This window comes from Dasypus novemcinctus, chromosome 31, assembly GCF_030445035.2.
Source record: "Dasypus novemcinctus isolate mDasNov1 chromosome 31, mDasNov1.1.hap2, whole genome shotgun sequence".
In the NCBI taxonomy this organism is placed as follows: Eukaryota; Metazoa; Chordata; class Mammalia; order Cingulata; family Dasypodidae; genus Dasypus; species Dasypus novemcinctus.
The window spans coordinates 20,428,049-20,439,425 of record NC_080703.1 but is presented as its reverse complement, the minus strand read 5'-3'; the positions used below and the strand labels follow the sequence as shown (position 1 = coordinate 20,439,425).

The 11,377-nt window shown below is 39.6% G+C and overlaps 1 pseudogene; it reads right to left on the bottom strand.

The window, feature by feature from the left end:
* Positions 1 to 2,160: 2,160 nt before the first annotated feature.
* Positions 2,161 to 10,938, bottom strand: LOC139437955 (eukaryotic translation initiation factor 3 subunit J-like; annotated as a pseudogene).
* Positions 10,939 to 11,377: the final 439 nt, after the last annotated feature.

Sequence of the window (11,377 nt, the reverse complement as noted above, 5' to 3'; positions counted from 1 at the left end):
AGGAAATAAAAATGGCCAAAAAGCACATGAAAAAATGTTCAATATCACTAGCTATTAGGGAAACACAAATCAAAACGACAATTAGACATCATTTCACACCTCCATATGTAGTAATAGAATGGCCATTATTTTAAAAACAGCAAGTGTTAGAGAGGATGTGGTGATATAGGAACACTCATTCACTATTGGTGGGAATGTAAAATGGAGCAGCCTCTGTGAAAGACAGTTTGGTAGTTCCTCGGGAAGTTAAATATAAAACTGCCATATGCTCCAGCAATTCTTCTGCTAGGAATATATCCAGAAGAATGAAAACTGTGATGCAAACAGACATTTGCACACCAATCTTCATAGCGGCATTATTCACAATTGCAAAAAGATAGAAACAACTCAAGTGTCCATCAACTGATGAATGGATAGACAAAATGTGGTATATACATACAATGGAATACTATGCTACGCTAAGAAGAAATGAAATTAGGACACATCTGATAACATGGATGAACCTTGAAGACATTATGCTAAGTGAAATAAGCCAGACACAGAAGAACAAATATTGCATGGTCTCATAAAATGAACTAAGAATGAAGAATAAATGCATAGAGTTAAAACCTAGAGTATGGGTTTGGGAGATAGGAGGAGGGCTGAGAAGGAGTACTAATGCTTAATATATGTAGAAGTTTTCATTAACTTGACTGTGAAAGTGTGGAAATGGGTAGAGTTGATGGCAACACATTATAGTGAGTAGAACTAAAGCAGCTGGTTTATAAATGGGATTGTGACTGAAAAACGTAGTCTAGGGATGTAAATGTCAGTTGAAAGAAAACAAGAGAATAATATAGGAACTGGATAACTTATTGAACGCAGAGGTGGATAAGACTTGTGGTTAATAGTACAAATGCAAGAATGTGAACTAGAACAGATGTACATCATCATTGCAGGGTGGTGAGAATGTGAAGAAGCATAGGAAAAGAACAATTAAGGTAACCTATGTACTATAGTTAACAGCAAATTGTAATATTCTGGCATCAATGTCAAAGTTGTACTGTTAATAATAGGAGGTATGGAAAAATACTGCAAATGTATGTTATGGACCATACTTAGAGGTATTATTCTGATGATACTATCTCAAAATCTGAAAGAAATGTTCCACAATGGTGTGGTATGTTGGTGGAGGGGTATTGTATGGGAATTCCATACATGTGCATGATTGTTTTGTAAGTTCACAATTTCTCTTAAAAAATTTTTTTTAATTTTCTTAAATCATATGTGTCCAACACCCTGAATTTGTTAATATTTACCATTTTAATGGCATAATCCCATGGAACATGCAAATTGTGATCTATTCTCAACTACAGCTTGTTTGAGAATAAAATGATATTACCAAGTCAAAGGAAAGTTTGAGCCACAAAACTGAGCAATATTTCCAACCTACGCTTAAACCAACTCAGTTTTTTTTAAAGATTTATTTTATTTATTTCTTTCCCCTTCCCCCCGTTGTCTGCTCTCTGTGTCCATTCACTGTGTGTTCTTCTGCATTATCAGGTGGCACTGGGAAACTGCGTCTATTTTTTTGTTGCGTCATCTTGCTGCGTCAGCTCTCCATGTGTGAGGTGCCACTCCTGGGCAGGCTGCACTTCTTTCATGTGGGGCAGCTCTCCTTCACTCCTCGCGCATGGGGCTGCCCTATGTGGGGGACACCCCTGCATGGCACGGCATTCTTTGCGCGTGCAGCACTGCACATGGGCCAGCTCACTACATGGGTCAGGAGGCCCTGGGTATAGAACCCCTGGACCCTCCTTATGGTAGGCAGATGCTCTATCAGTTGAGTATGTCCACTTCCCTAAACCAGCTCAGTTTTAAGACTAGGCAAGGGCCAATCCAGATTAATAGAAGGGACAACTCAAATCACAATGAGAGAAGAAACAGAGGCTCTTTAACATGAAAATGATATGGAATTTTTTTCCAGTTTCAAAGGAATTAATATTATTTACACAGGTAAGGAACAGGTGCTATATTTCCATTTGTTAGAAATTGATCTCTCTATAATAAAATAGATTTAAAATTCTGTGTATGTCATTTTTACTGCTAAGGAAACCCAAGCTCTTGTCTGCCTTGAAACAATCTTTGCTGTAATTACTGCTCTGTAGTGGCTGCTCTCTGTTAATTCCTCAAATCATTTAGATAGTCCTGCTTCCTCTTAATCCATAGAGCTTTGATTGAAGCTCCTATTTCCTTTATAAGTGAAGCTAAAAAATCTTTGTTCCTACTTTAATTTAAAAAAAAAAAAGATGACTCCAACCACGAATTTGGTGAAACATAATAGCTTAAGACAAGATAGATGACAAAGAAAATTCTTCAAAGACTTCGAGGTCACCCAAACCACCAGTTGAACCCTGACTCTGTATATTTAATCTCCAGTCATAATCTGAGTTACAGTCTCAATTTCTCCAAATAAAGAGTTCTTCTAGGTAAATAGGTCTTAATATCTGAACAAAATTTTTCCAAATGAAAAAGGAAGGCAACCCTACAGCTTTGTTGCTCTTTGATGACACTCTTAAAAACATGGGAAAAAACCATTTTAGCTTTGATGCTGTGACTCCTGGTCAAGTTTGTTAAGCTTTAGTAAGGATATCGTGAAGAACTCTAGTCCCAAGAGCAGTTCTATACTCTCCAAAAATGTCCCTTGGGAGGTAACACAAAAATTAAGTCCTCACAATAGTGATTTTATTGAATTGTTTCTTTATAAAACACTGTAGATGCCCTAACTGTTAACATAACCATCTACCAAAATGTAGTCAGCTGGAGCAGGTCACTGAGCATGTTTTATAAAGGAAAGGAAATGCCAAAGCTCTGTTAAAGTTGCTGCATTGCAGCCTAGGAGAACAAAGGAGATTTGTCTCTCAAACACTTAAATCAAGCGATTAAAACAAATGAAGAGTCTCTCTCCGCCATCTGAAGCCCTCCATCAGTAGAGAGATTCTGATAAATATAAAACTGGCATAATATAGTGACTTTTCATCTTTTAGTAACTTTCCAAACTCTGTGAAATCATCTCTTGAAAATGGGTTCATAACATCTATTCTGTACACTGTATGTATCATTAACACCAAAAGTTTCTTTTGCTAATCCGAGGTCTGACACTTCCTTCAACTTCTTTTGCCACAGTTTAACTGCTAACTGCCCTTCTGGTGTTAGCACTTTAGATTCTTCGGATTCTTCTAACCTTTTTTTCCCCCAGTACTATTCTCTCTCCCTCTCTCTCTATCTCTGTCTCTCTGTCTCTCTCTCTCTCTCTCTTTCTGTCTCTCTCTCTCTATATATATATATACATATATATACTTTTTTATTTTTTTAAACATACTTAGATTACATAAATGTTTCATAAAAAATATAGGGGATTCCCATATTCTCCACCCCCTCCCCCTCCCACATTTTCCCACATTAACAACATCCTTCATTAGTGTGGGACATTTGTTACAATTGATTAACACATTTTGGAGCATTGCCACTAAGCATGGATCATAGTTTACACTGTAGTTTATACTCTCTCCCACACAATTTTGTAACTTATGACAAGATATATAATGGCCTGTAACAGTCATTGCAGTGTCATTCAGGAAAATTCCCAAGTCCCCAAAATGCCCCAATATTACACCTGTTTTTCCCTCTCCCTGCCCTCAGAACTTGCAGTGGCCACTGCCTCCACATCCATGATAAAAGTTCTTCCATTGCTAGAGTCACAGTAAGTCTACATTAGAATACCAGTAAGTCTACTCTAGTCCATTGTCCTTTCCTCAGTCCTGAGGATTCTGGCATGGTGATGCCCACCAGGCCCTGAGAGGGGCCTTAGATCCCTTGGATGAGATGGACGGGACTATCTTATTTGCAGTTGCAACTGCAAGCAAGATAGTGTAACCTCTTTTTAATTTTTTCTTGCTTTTTCTTCTGCTGCCATTCTTCCTCTTTGATATTCTCTGCTATTTTTTCCTTCTCTGATGCTTTTACTTCTGGTTTTCCTTCTGCTTCCTCATCATCGGCGGCCTGGTTATCCTCAACGTCTTCACCTTTCCAGTGGTCCCCTCCACGGTGCCGCTGCCCCCGCTTCCACAGCGGGTCCTCCGAGGAGAGCGTGTGCGCTCGTCCCAGGAATGGGAGTCCCCCACTGCTGCACCGTCGCAGGCCGGGTGTGAGCATGTGTGAGCGGGAGAGCAATCAAGGAGCCAGCCGGGCGGTGGTGTGCAGGGAATTTGGAAGCCACTCTTGGCAGGGTAAAACTCTGATTATCTTAAAGATGTTTGGCCAAACCAGCAAATTACTTTCTTCATCCCTTCCTCTACTTCATGGATCTTGTCTCACCAAACTTCCATCCAAGCAAAAAAATCAAATTCAACAGATTGCTGATTGACAGCAGGCAAGGGGATGAAGAAGAAGGTTAAAAAAAAAAAAAAAAACAGGTACCTGAAAGGGTCCTAGAGAGAAAGAGTAGGACTCTTGGGAGAGTCCCCTAGAGAGACCCTAGTGACTCCAAGAAGGGAAAGCTGAAGCTCTCCTCCTGTCCCCAGTCTCCCTTCAATCAAGGAAGGTTCTACGTGGATTGCAGGAGGTGCTGCAAATCTGAAATAATTACCAGTTCTGAACATGCTCCTGGAGCTGGTGTATGCCACTCACAGACTGAGAAGAGTCTTTCTCCATTGGGCTTTGCTTCCTGCCCATCAGATGTTAATGGCTCAGTAAATGGACTTGCATTTAGGTTCTGCTTACAACTTAAACATGATGGGCAAAGGAAGGGAAATGCAGCCTAGGTAATTCGAAGTTTCCACTTTTCCAGAAGAGGGAGAGTGGCCTGGCACTCACAGGAACCGCCTGTGGATCCCACGACAAGCCACAGGACCTGCCAGCTTCCCGGACCAGGCAGGAGTCTGACGGAAAGTCCAACATGCACCAGTGAGAGAGCAATCCATGCTGTGTGCAGTCCCATGGGAGCGAATCGTCACAGCTCAGTCCCATCCAGGTCCCACATTTTAGAGCGAGATGGGCCCTAAGGTTGCCTGTCTTTAAGAAAGTGCAAGATGGTTATCTTCGTTTGGCTGATGAAACAAATGAAACCCAGAGATTTTCCAGGGTCCCAAAGGTAGGAAGGGAGAGCAGAGAAATTAGAGTTCAAATAATTTGCCTCTCAGTTCAATGAAAACAGCATGAAGAGTACAAAGTGACATGTGTCATTTTTGTTAAGCTCCAAAGGCATGAAACTTGTATAGAGGAATCTACCACATGACGTTAATCACCCTTCAGCAGCTTTTTTCATTTACTTTCTTCCATCTTTCTGTTCTTGAATTCTCTTTTAGTTTCTATGGAGGGAATATGCTTGATCTACAACATTTCTATTTTATAAAAGCTAACCATTGTTATTCCTTTTATTGTCATACTCTGTAAGGCTAAACATGAGATTTAAAACTCAAGGATCTTCAATGCACAGCGAAACTCAGCACCACACTTAATCATTATCACCAGTTGTGGTGGCAGAATTCAAAGATGACTCCTAACAATCCTCATCATTGTGTAAATCCTTCCGTTCAATTGGAGGTGGACCTGTGAATGGGATGATATATGACTCAGGTGATTAGGTTACTTTACATGGCTCAGTAAACTTTAAGAAAGGAAGATTTTCCAAATGGGATAAACCTCATTACATAAACCCTTTAAAAGCACAGAATTTTCTTTGACTGATGTCAGAAGGGAGAAACTGGAGCAGTTTGATATTATTCATGAATTCCAAAAATAGACATTGGGTTACGTTTGTAAACTGGTCTGTTCCTCTGGGCATATTAAATTATATTGGATTCAGAGGTTTCACTTTTACATGATTAAACAATGATTAAGGCTTTGATTGGGCCATGTGATCCCTGATGGGCAGGGACTCACAGGAAAAACACACTGCAGAGAAGGGAGGTTGGGGCTTTAATGCCGGAGCGCTGGAAGGTAGATACAGAGAAGCAGATATGTAAGGGGAAGAGCAAAGGTTCCATTAGACATGGCAGAGGCCCTGGGAAGAGAGATGAGCTGTTCACCTGACGGTTTACAGCTAACCTTGTGGAGAGAATAGAACAGCTGAGCCTGAAGAGGAATGAACACCAGGAGAGAGACAAGACTGATCCCAGCCTACAGCGGATATTGGAATAAGCTGGGACCACAGAGCCTTAAGAGGAAGAGGGAGACTGAAACCTCGCAGACATCGCCCGCCATCCTGCTGCTTCAACACGTGTCAAGAGACTCTGGGTGAGAAAGCACCTCTTATAGTACCTTGAGTTGGACTCTTCAGGGCCTTGGGACTGTCAGCTTCTACCCCAAATAAATACCCTTTATAAAAACCAACTGGTTTTTGGTATTTTGCATCAGCACCCCTTTGTCCTGACTAATACAGAGACAAAGCACAAGAAGGATTCAATGCGCCATTGTTGACTTTGAAGATGGAGGAGGTCATGTAGAAAAGACCCGAGAGTGGTCCCTCATGGCTGAGAGTCACCCCTGGCTGACAGTCGGCAAGAAAACAACACCTCAGACTTCCAGGAAGATGGCATCAGAATAGGCTGGCAGGGCTCAGCTCCATCACATAAACAAGAGAAGAAGGGCAAAAAGCTGTCAAACAGACCTGCTTTGGGTTCTGTAGAATCAGGAGAATGCTGTACAGTCTCCAGGAGGTCAAGGGACAGAGAGACGAAGAAGCCAAAATAAAAACTGTGAGTTACTAGCCCCTGCGGCAAGAAATGGCCACTAACCTGCACCCTCAAGGTGAGCGTCCTGGATAAAACCTGTGACTCACTGCAGCCAACTGAGAGGGGAGCAGACAACTTCCCCCTAAGAAGAAGAAAGGTGCGGTAGAAGGCAGAGAATGGTTTCTCTTCAGGGAATTTGGGTAGCAGAGCCTGCTTTGAGTCTCGGCTTCGGCCAGAATGGAATCACAGGCAGGTAGAGATTGAAAGAAAGGTTTGCCAGTGAACACTGACTGTTAGCCAGCTGGGAAATTGCAAGGATAAAAATTGCTTTTAGGTGTCTCTTATCTCAGTCCCCTTGATCTTGTCTACACCCCATTAGTGATGACCTAAGCAGCCATCAAAAACCTCCCAAAGATAAAAGGCCCAGGATTAGAAGGCTTCACAGGTGAATTCTGCCAATCATTCAAAGACGATCTAATACGAATCTTGCTCAAGCTCTTCCCCAAAAAAATGAACAGGAAAGAACACTACTAAACTCATTCTATAATACCAACATCAACCTAATACCAAAACCAGGTAAATATACTATGAAGAAAGAAAATTACACACTAATTTCTCTAATGAATATAGGTGCAAAAGTTCTCGTAAAAATATTTGCAAACCAAATCCAAAAGCACAGTAAATGAATTATACACCACAATCAAATGGGTTTTATCCCAGGTATGCAAGCATGGTTCAACATGTGAAAATCAGTCAATGCAATACACCATATTAATAAATTGGAAAAGAAAAATACATGAACCTCTTGATTGAGGCAGAGAAGCCATTGACAAAATGCAGCATCTTTTCCTGCTAAAAACACTCCAAAAGACAGGAACAGAAGGAAGCTTTCTCAACATGGTAAAGTGCATATATGGCCCACTGGATGGAACGTGGGAGAGTGTGGGCTATGATGTGGACCATTGACCATGAGGTGCAGCGGTGCTCAGAGATGTGTTCACCAAATGCAATGAATGTCTCATGATGATGGAGGAGATTGTTGTCATGGGGGGAGGAGTGGGGTGAGGAGGGTGGGGGGGTATATGGGGACCTCATATTTTTTTAATGTAATATTAAAAAAATAAACAAAGACAAAAAAACAAAATACATTGTGAGATGTATAAAACTGTCAGATATATAAGAAAATTAATTTCCTTTTAATAAAAAAAAAAACAACAGCTGGCATTATACTCAACAATGAAAGACTGAAAGATTTCCCACTGAGATCAGGAAAAAGGTAAGGATGCCCACTGTCACCCAGTGTTATTCAATATTGTGCTAGAAATTCTAGCTAGAGCAATTAGGAAAGATATAGAAATAAAAGGCACCCAAAAAAGGAAAGGAAGAAGCAAAACTGTTGAGTTCAGCAAAGTGACAGGATACAAGACTAATACACAAAAGTAAGTAGCTTTTTATACACCACTGATGAGCAAACTGAGGAGGAAGTCAGAAAAGAACTCCGTGTATAATAGCAACTGAAAGAATCAAATATCTGGTAATAAACCTAACCAAGGACACAAAGGACCTATATTCAGAAAACTACAAAATATTGCTAAAAGAAACCATAGAAGTCCTAAATAAATGGAAAAGCATTCTGTGTTCATAGATTAGAAGAATACGAATAGTTAAGATGTTAATTCTACCCAAACTGATTTACAGGTTCAATGAAATCCCAATAAATATCCTAACAGCCTTTTGTGGAAATGGAAAAGTCAATAATCACATTTATTTGGAAGGGTAAGGGCCCTGAACAGCCAAAAACATCTTTAAAAAGGAGAACAAAGTTGGTGGACTATCTGACTTTATTATCCTGACTTTATCCTGAGCATATTACTTAGCTACAGTGGTAGAAACAGCATGGTACTAGCATAAATATAGACATATTAATCAATGAAATTGAATTTGTAACTCAGAAATCGACCCTCACCTCTGCAGTCAAGTTATTTTTGACAAGGTTATCGAGCCCATCCAGCTGGGCCAGAACTCAACAAATGGTGCAGGGAGAACTGGATATCCATTTACAAAAAAAGAAAGAGGACCCCTATCTCTTACCATGTACAAAAATTAACTCAAATGGATCATGGACCTAAATATAAAAGGTACAACAATAAAATTTCTAGAAGAAAATGTAGGGAAACATATCTGAGATCTTGTGGTAGGCAGAAGTTTCTTAAACCTTACACTCTAATCATGAACAACAAAAGAAAAAATAAATAAACGGAACCTCCTCAAATTTAACACTTGTTCTTCAAAAGACTTTGTCAAGGAAGTAAAAAGCCAGACTACCCAATGAGAGAAAATATTTGGAAACCACATGTTGGGCAACAGTTTGATATCCACGTTATATAAAGAAATAATATAACTCAATGATGAAAAGACAAGCAGACAAGCAACCCACTTAAAAAATGGGCAAAAGATTTGAATAGACATTTCTCCAATGAGGAAGTACAAATGGTCAAAAAAGCACATGACAAATGTTCAACATCACTAGCTACAGATCAAAACTGCAGATCAAAACTATGAGATACCATTTCACACCTTATCATCATTAAAAAAAAAAGTGCTTGAGAAGATGTGAAGAAATAGGAACACTCCTTCACCTTTGGTGGAAATGTAGAATGGTGCAGCCTCTGTGGAAGACAGTTTGGCAGTACTTCAAGCAGCTGAATATAGAACGGCCGTATGATCCAGCAATCCCATTACTAGGACTATATTCAGAAGAACTGAAAGCAAGGATGCAAACTGACATTTTCACACCCATGTTCATAGTAACATTATATTCACAATTGCTAAAATATGGATCCAGTCCAAGTGTCCATCAACTGAAGAACAGCTAAACAAAATGTGGTATAACTATACAGTGGAATTCTATTCAGCTAAACAAAGAAATAAAATTGGGATGCATATGGCAACGTGGATGAATGTAGAGGATATTATGCTGAGTGAAATAAGCCAGACACAAAAGGACAAATATTGGATGGTCCCACTAATATGAATTAAATAGGATGAGGAAACTCAAGGAGGTAAACTCTAGAGTATAGGCTACTTGGAAATAGAATGTGGGTTGAGAATGGGAGCTGATGCTCAATGTATGTAGAATTTTTAATAAAGTTTATTGTAGAAGTATGCAAATAAATAGAGTTGATGGTAACGTTATAGTGAGTATAACTAAAAGTGCTGATTTATAAATGAGATTGTAACTGGAAAGGGTAGTCTGTAGACATAAGTGTCAATTGAAAGGAAATTAGAGAATAATCTAGAGTATGTACAAGATAGTGATTTTGGTGGTAGAAGAAGATTGTGGTTAATAGTATAAATATAAGAATGTTCTTTTATAAAGTGTTAAGAATATGTGATATATAAGAAAATTATAACTGATGAAACTTATGGACAATAGCTAACAGTAATATTGTAATTTTTGCAGTAGTATCAAAGAAGGTACATCAATTCTAAAAGACATCTAAAAGGGAGCATGGGATTTTTCCTTTTGGAGTAAGGAAATGTTCTAAAATTGACTGAGGTGATGACAACACAACTCTGTGATGAAAATGAGAGCCACTGAGTATACACTTTTTTTTTTAAAGAAGCTTTAGATTACATAAATGTTACATAAAAAATTTAGGGGATTCCTGTATGCTCCACTCCTTCCCCCTCCCACACTTTCCCACATTAACAACATCCTTCATCAGTGTGGTACATTGTTACAATTGATGAACACACACTGAAGCATTGCTACTAACCAGGGGCCTCAGTTTACATCATAGTTTACACTCTGTCCTACACAATTTTGTAGGTTATGACAAAATACACAATGGCCTGTATCTGTCATTGAAATGTCATGCAGGACAATTCCAATGTCCCAAAAATGCCCACGTATTTCATCTATTCTTCCCTCTCCCTCCCCTCAGAACCTCTGGTGACTACTGCCCTTATATCAATGATAAAAGTTCTTATGTTGTTAGAATAATAGTGTCTATAATAGAATTATAATAAGTCTACTTTAATCCATCATGCATTCCCCAATCTTGAGGATTTGGGGATGGCGATGCCCACACTGTTTCTATTTGAGAGAGAGCTTAGAACCCATGGGGCAGATGGATGGAGCTCTCTTGCTTGCAGTGTTGCCCATCATAATCTCCTTGTTAGTCCTCCTGGGTGAGTCCTTGGGATAGGCATTGGCCATCATCTCCGGATGTTCCTTGGGATGTGCATTGTCCATCATCATCTCCTTGTTACTTGTCCTGGGTGAGTCCAACGAACTGGAGAGCAGGTGTTGCAACTCGGCTGAGATTCAGGGCTCAAGATACTTTGAACGAATTGTACAGAACATGGGACTAATAACACAGGGAATCCAGTCGTGGAAGAAGGACTGTGGTTAACAGTACAAATATGAAAACATTCTCTTATAAACTATACCAAATGCAGGGTGTTAATAATAGGATGAGTTGGGGGGAAATACCATACACGTAAGATATTGGCTATATATATAGTAGTAATAGTTTGACAATGCTCTTTTATGGTGTGTAGCCAATGTGTCACAACAGAGCAAGGTGTTGGTGGGGGGTGATGTATGAGAGCGCTGTAAGATGACACACATGTTGGTTTGTTAAGTTCACAACTTTCGC